Raw genomic sequence first — 7,445 nt, 5'->3', positions numbered from 1 at the left:
ACATATTCTTTATCCCCTTACACGTGTGTCTGTAAGGTAGTAGTTTAGGAATTGTTAGCTAGATTACTTGTTGGTTAGTACTGCCTTGTCGGAACTAGAACCACAAGCATTTCGCTACACTCGCATTAACATCTGCTAACCATGTGTATGTGACAAATAAAATTTGATTTGAACCCTTACAGTACAGAACTGAACTGAATAGTGTGATTACTTAAGGGTCTTTTTAAACCAGTGACAATTTTTTACATAGACTCTCTTTCTCAGCCCCAATGTCCTTGACTTGTGTGTCTGGCGGAGACTGGGAGTCGAGAGGAACCCGTTATGAATTCCAGATCTATTCAGCAAGGTTCTGTTACTATGGATACGTCTATTGTCTTCCTCCAGACAGAATATCCCGTTGGAGACGGAACAGATGCTGGGATAGGAGGAGAACACCGAGACGTACAGGTTGATAGGGCTGTCTGGTTAGACGTGGAAATATAATTATCTTGGTTGGAAGATGTTGTTAAAAACGTCTAGTTTTAATCAATATGTTTGACGATCTAATACTCCATGTTCCATTGAAGAGGCAGATTTAGTTTTTAAATAGCAGAGAGAATGTGATCGTTACTGTGTGTGTGTGTCGAACCCTTTCCCCTCATCTCTCTGTCCAACCCTTTCCCCTCATCTCTCTGTCCAACCAGTTCCCCTCATCTCTCTGTCCAACCAGTTCCCCTCATCTCTCTGTCCAACCCTTTCCCCTCATCTCTCTGTCCAACCCTTTCCCTCATCTCTCTGTCCAACCCTTCCCCTCATCTCTCTGTCCAACCCTTTCCCCTCATCTCTCTGTCCAACCCTTTCCCCTCATCTCTCTGTCCAACCCTTTCCCCTCATCTCTCTGAACAACCCTTTCCCCTCATCTCTCTTACCAACCGATTCCCCTCATTTCTCTGTTCAACCCTTTCCCCTCATTTCTCTGTCCAACCCTTTCCCCTCATCTCTCTGTCCAACCCTTTCCCCTCATCTCTCTGTCCAACCCTTTCCCTCATCTCTCTGTCCAACCCTTTCCCCTCATTACTCTGTCCAACCCTTTCCCTCATCTCTCTGTCCAACCAGTTCCCCTCATCTCTCTGTCCAACCCTTTCCCCTCACCTCTCTGTCCAACCCTTTCCCCTCATCTCTCTGTCCAACCAGTTCCCCTCATCTCTCTGTCCAACCCTTTCCCCTCACCTCTCTGTCCAACCCTTTCCCCTCATCTCTCTGTCCAACCCTTTCCCCTCATCTCTCTGTCCAACCCTTTCCCCTCATCTCTCTGTCCAACCCTTTCCCCTCATCTCTCTGTCCAACCCTTTCCCCTCACCTCTCTGTCCAACCCTTTCCCCTCATCTCTCTGTCCAACCCTTTCCCCTCATCTCTCTGTCCAACCCTTTCCCCTCATCTCTCTGTCCAACCCTTTCCCCTCATCTCTCTGTCCAACCCTTTCCCCTCATCTCTCTGTCCAACCGTTTCGCCTCATCTCTCTGTCCAACTGTTTCGGCTCATCTGTCTGACCAACCGTTTCCACCCATTTCTCCGATCAACCCTTTCCCTCATCTCTCTGTCCAACCCTTTCCCCTCATCTCTCTGTCCAACCCTTTCCCTCATCTCTCTGTCTAACCCGTTCCCCTCATCTCTCTGTCCAACCGTTTCGTCTCATCTCTCTGTCCAACCGTTTCCCCTCATCTCTGTCCAACCAGTTCCCCTCATCTCTCTGTCCAACCCTTTCCACCTCATCTCTCTGTCCAACCCTTTCCCCTCATCTCTCTGTCCAACCCTTTCCCTCATCTCTCTGTCCAACCCTTTCCCCTCATCTCTCTGTCCAACCCTTTCCCCTCATCTCTCTGACCAACCCTTTCCCTCATCTCTCTGTCCAACCAGTTCCCCTCATCTCTCTGTCCAACCCTTTCCCTCATCTCTCTTACCAACCGATTCCCCTCATTTCTCTGTCCAACCCTTTCCCCTCATCTCTCTGTCCAACCCTTCCCCTCATCTCTCTGTCCAACCCTTTCCCCTCATCTCTCTGTCCAACCAGTTCCCCTCACCTCTCTGTCCAACCAGTTCCCCTCACCTCTCTGTCCAACCCTTTCCCCTCACCTCTCTGTCCAACCCTTTCCCTCATCTCTCTGTCCAACCCTTTCCCCTCATCTCTCTGTCTAACCCGTTCCCCTCATCTCTCTGTCCAACCGTTTCGTCTCATCTCTCTGTCCAACCGTTTCCCCTCATCTCTCTGACCAACCGTTTCCCCTCATCTCTCTGTCCAACCGTTTCCCCTCATCTGTCTGACCAACCCGTTGCCCTCATCTCTCTGTCCAAACCTTTCCCCTCATCTCTCTGTCCAACTATTTCCCCTCATCTTTCTGACCAACCCTTTCCCCTCATCTCTCTGTCCAACCATTTCTCATCTGTCTGACCAACCGTTTCCCCTCATCTCTCTGTCCAACCCTTTCCCCTCATCTCTCTGTCCAACCAGTTCCCCTCATCTCTCTGTCCAACCAGTTGCCCTCATCTCTCTGTCCAACCCTTTCCCTCATCTCTCTGTCCAACCAGTTCCCCTCATCTCTCTGTCCAACCCTTTCCCCTCATCTCTCTGACCAACCCGTTCCCCTCATCTCTCTGTCCAACCCTTTCCCCTCATCTCTCTGTCTAACCCGTTCCCCTCATCTCTCTGTCCAACCGTTTCGTCTCATCTCTCTGTCCAACCGTTCCCCTCATCTCTCTGACCAACCCTTTCCCCTCATCTCTCTGTCCAACCATTTCTCATCTGTCTGACCAACCGTTTCCACACATTTCTCCGATCAACCCTTTCCCCTCATCTCTCTGTCCAACCCTTTCCCTCATCTCTCTGTCCAACCCTTTCCCTCATCTCTCTTACCAACCGATTCCCCTCATTTCTCTGTCCAACCCTTTCCCTCATCTCTCTGTCCAACCCTTCCCCTCATCTCTCTGTCCAACCCTTCCCCTCATCTCTCTGTCCAACCCTTTCCCCTCATCTCTCTGTCCAACCAGTTCCCCTCACCTCTCTGTCCAACCCTTTTCCCTCATCTCTCTGTCCAACCCTTTCCCCTCATCTCTCTGTCTAACCCGTTCCCCTCATCTCTCTGTCCAACCGTTTCGTCTCATCTCTCTGTCCAACCGTTTCGTCTCATCTCTCTGTCCAACCATTTCTCATCTGTCTGACCAACCGTTTCCCCTCATCTCTCTGTCCAACCCTTTCCCTCATCTCTCTGTCCAACCAGTTCCCCTCATCTCTCTGTCCAACCCTTTCCCTCATCTCTCTGACCAACCCGTTCCCCTCATCTCTCTGACCAACCCGTTCCCCTCATCTCTGTCCAACCCTTTCCCCTCATCTCTCTGTCCAACCCTTTCCTCATCTCTCTGTCCAACCCTTTCCCTCATCTCTCTGTCCAACCCTTTCCCTCATCTCTCTGTCCAACCAGTTCCCTCATCTCTCTCTGTCCAACCAGTTCCCCTCATCTCTCTCTGTCCAACCCTTTCCCCTCACCTCTCTGTCCAACCAGCTCCCCTCATCTCTCTGTCCAACCCTTTCCCTCATCTCTCTTACCAACCGATTCCCCTCATCTCCCTGTCCAACCCTTTCCCCTCATCTCTCTGTCCAACCCTTTCCCTCATCTCTCTGTCCAACCAGTTCCCCTCATCTCTCTGTCCAACCCTTTCCCCTCATCTCTCTGTCCAACCCTTTCCCTCATCTCTCTGTCCAACCCTTTCCCCTCATCTCTCTGTCCAACCCTTTCCCCTCATCTCTCTGTCCAACCCTTTCCCCTCATCTCTCTGTCCAACCCTTTCCCCTCATCTCTCTGTCCAACCCTTTCCCATCATCTCTCTGACCAACCCTTTCCCCTCATCTCTCTGTCCAACCAGTTCCCCTCATCTCTCTGTCCAACCCTTTCCCCTCATCTCTCTTACCAACCGATTCCCCTCATTTCTCTGTCCAACCCTTTCCCCTCATCTCTCTGTCCAACCCTTCCCCTCATCTCTCTGTCCAACCCTTCCCCTCATCTCTCTGTCCAACCCTTTCCCCTCATCTCTCTGTCCAACCAGTTCCCCTCACCTCTCTGTCCAACCCTTTCCCCTCATCTCTCTGTCCAACCCTTTCCCCTCATCTCTCTGTCTAACCCGTTCCCCTCATCTCTCTGTCCAACCCTTTCCCCTCATCTCTCTGTCCAACCGTTCCCCTCATCTCTCTGTCCAACCCTTTCCCCTCATCTCTCTGTCCAACCCTTTCCCTCATCTCTCTGTCCAACCCTTTCCCATCTCTCTGTCCAACCCTTTCCCTCATCTCTCTGTCCAACCCTTTCCCCTCATCTCTCTGTCCAACCCTTTCCCCTCATCTCTCTGTCTAACCCTTTCCCCTCATCTCTCTGTCCAACCCTTTCCCCTCATCTCTCTGTCCAACCGTTTCGTCTCATCTGTCTGACCAACCGTTTCCCCTCATCTCTCTGTCCAACCCTTTCCCTCATCTCTCTGTCCAACCAGTTCCCCTCATCTCTCTGTCCAACCCTTTCCCCTCATCTCTCTGACCAACCCGTTCCCCTCATCTCTCTGACCAACCCGTTCCCCTCATCTCTGTCCAACCCTTTCCCTCATCTCTCTGTCCAACCCTTTCCCTCATCTCTCTGTCCAACCCTTTCCCCTCATCTCTCTGTCCAACCCTTTCCCCTCATCTCTCTGTCCAACCAGTTCCCCTCATCTCTCTCTGTCCAACCCTTTCCCCTCACCTCTCTGTCCAACCAGCTCCCTCATCTCTCTGTCCAACCCTTTCCCCTCATCTCTCTTACCAACCGATTCCCCTCATCTCCCTGTCCAACCCTTTCCCTCATCTCTCTGTCCAACCAGTTCCCCTCATCTCTCTGTCCAACCAGTTCCCCTCATCTCTCTGTCCAACCCTTTCCCCTCATCTCTCTGACCAACCCGTTCCCCTCATCTCTCTGACCAACCCGTTCCCTCATCTCTGTCCAACCCTTTCCCTCATCTCTCTGTCCAACCCTTTCCCTCATCTCTCTGTCCAACCCTTTCCCTCATCTCTCTGTCCAACCCTTTCCCCTCATCTCTCTGTCCAACCAGTTCCCCTCATCTCTCTTTGTCCAACCCTTTCCCCTCACCTCTCTGTCCAACCAGCTCCCCTCATCTCTCTGTCCAACCCTTTCCCCTCATCTCTCTTACCAACCGATTCCCCTCATCTCCCTGTCCAACCCTTTCCCCTCATCTCTCTGTCCAACCCTTTCCCCTCATCTCTCTGTCCAACCAGTTCCCCTCATCTCTCTGTCCAACCAGTTCCCCTCATCTCTCTGTCCAACCCTTTCCCTCATCTCTCTGTCCAACCAGTTCCCCTCATCTCTCTGTCCAACCCTTTCCCCTCATCTCTCTGTCCAACCAGTTCCCCTCATCTCTCTGTCCAACCCTTTCCCTCATCTCTCTGTCCAACCGTTTCCCCTCATCTCTCTGACCAACCCTTTCCCTCATCTCTCTGTCCAACCATTTCTCATCTGTCTGACCAACCATTTCCCCTCATCTCTCTGTCCAACCCTTTCCCTCATCTCTCTGTCCAACCAGTTCCCCTCATCTCTCTGTCCAACCCTTTCCCTCATCTCTCTGACCAACCCGTTCCCCTCATCTCTCTGTCCAACCTTTTCCCCTCATCTCTCTGTCCAACCCTTTCCCCTCATCTCTCTGTCCAACCATTTCCCCTCATCTCTCTGTCCAACCCTTTCCCCTCATCTCTGTCTAACCCGTTCCCCTCATCTCTCTGTCCAAACGTTTCACCTCATCTCTCTGTCCAACTGTTTCGCCTCATCTGTCTGACCAACCGTTTCCACCCATTTCTCCGATCAACCCTTTCCCTCATCTCTCTGTCCAACCCTTTCCCCTCATCTCTCTGTCCAACCCTTTCCCCTCATCTCTCTGACCAACCCGTTCCCCTCATCTCTCTGTCCAACCAGTTCCCTCATCTCTCTGTCCAACCAGTTCCCCTCATCTCTCTGTCCAACCCTTTCCCCTCATCTCTCTGTCCAACCAGTTCCCCTCATCTCTCTGTCCAACCCTTTCCCCTCATCTCTCTGACCAACCCGTTCCCCTCATCTCTCTGACCAACCCGTTCCCCTCATCTCTGTCCAACCCTTTCCCCTCATCTCTCTGTCCAACCCTTTCCCTCATCTCTCTGTCCAACCCTTTCCCCTCATCTCTCTGTCCAACCCTTTCCCCTCATCTCTCTGTCCAACCAGTTCCCCTCATCTCTCTCTGTCCAACCCTTTCCCCTCACCTCTCTGTCCAACCAGCTCCCCTCATCTCTCTGTCCAACCCTTTCCCCTCATCTCTCTTACCAACCGATTCCCCTCATCTCCCTGTCCAACCCTTTCCCCTCATCTCTCTGTCCAACCCTTTCCCCTCATCTCTCTGTCCAACCAGTTCCCCTCATCTCTCTGTCCAACCAGTTCCCCTCATCTCTCTGTCCAACCAGTTCCCCTCATCTCTCTGTCCAACCCTTTCCCCTCATCTCTCTGACCAACCCGTTCCCTCATCTCTCTGACCAACCCGTTCCCCTCATCTCTGTCCAACCCTTTCCCCTCATCTCTCTGTCCAACCCTTTCCCTCATCTCTCTGTCCAACCCTTTCCCCTCATCTCTCTGTCCAACCCTTTCCCCTCATCTCTCTGTCCAACCAGTTCCCCTCATCTCTCTGTCCAACCCTTTCCCCTCACCTCTCTGTCCAACCAGCTCCCCTCATCTCTCTGTCCAACCCTTTCCCCTCATCTCTCTTACCAACCGATTCCCCTCATCTCCCTGTCCAACCCTTTCCCCTCATCTCTCTGTCCAACCCTTTCCCCTCATCTCTCTGTCCAACCAGTTCCCCTCATCTCTCTGCCCAACCAGTTCCCCTCATCTCTCTGTCCAACCCTTTCCCCTCATCTCTCTGTCCAACCAGTTCCCCTCATCTCTCTGTCCAACCCTTTCCCCTCATCTCTCTGTCCAACCCTTTCCCTCATCTCTCTGTCCAACCCTTTCCCCTCATCTCTCTGTCCAACCCTTTCCCCTCATCTCTCTGTCCAACCAGTTCCCCTCATCTCTCTGTCCAACCCTTTCCCCTCATCTCTCTGTCCAACCGTTTCCCCTCATCTCTCTGACCAACCCTTTCCCCTCATCTCTCTGTCCAACCATTTCTCATCTGTCTGACCAACCCTTTCCCCTCATCTCTCTGTCCAACCAGTTCCCCTCATCTCTCTGTCCAACCAGTTCCCCTCATCTCTCTGTCCAACCAGTTCCCCTCATCTCTCTGTCCAACCCTTTCCCCTCATCTCTCTGACCAACCCGTTCCCCTCATCTCTCTGTCCAACCTTTTCCCCTCATCTCTCTGTCCAACCCTTTCCCTCATCTCTCTGTCCAACCATTTCCCCTCATCTCTCTGTCCAACCC

This window comes from Oncorhynchus masou, unplaced genomic scaffold (genome assembly GCF_036934945.1).
Source record: "Oncorhynchus masou masou isolate Uvic2021 unplaced genomic scaffold, UVic_Omas_1.1 unplaced_scaffold_1220, whole genome shotgun sequence".
NCBI classification, from domain to species: Eukaryota; Metazoa; Chordata; class Actinopteri; order Salmoniformes; family Salmonidae; genus Oncorhynchus; species Oncorhynchus masou.
Note: the sequence above shows the minus strand (reverse complement) of the source record.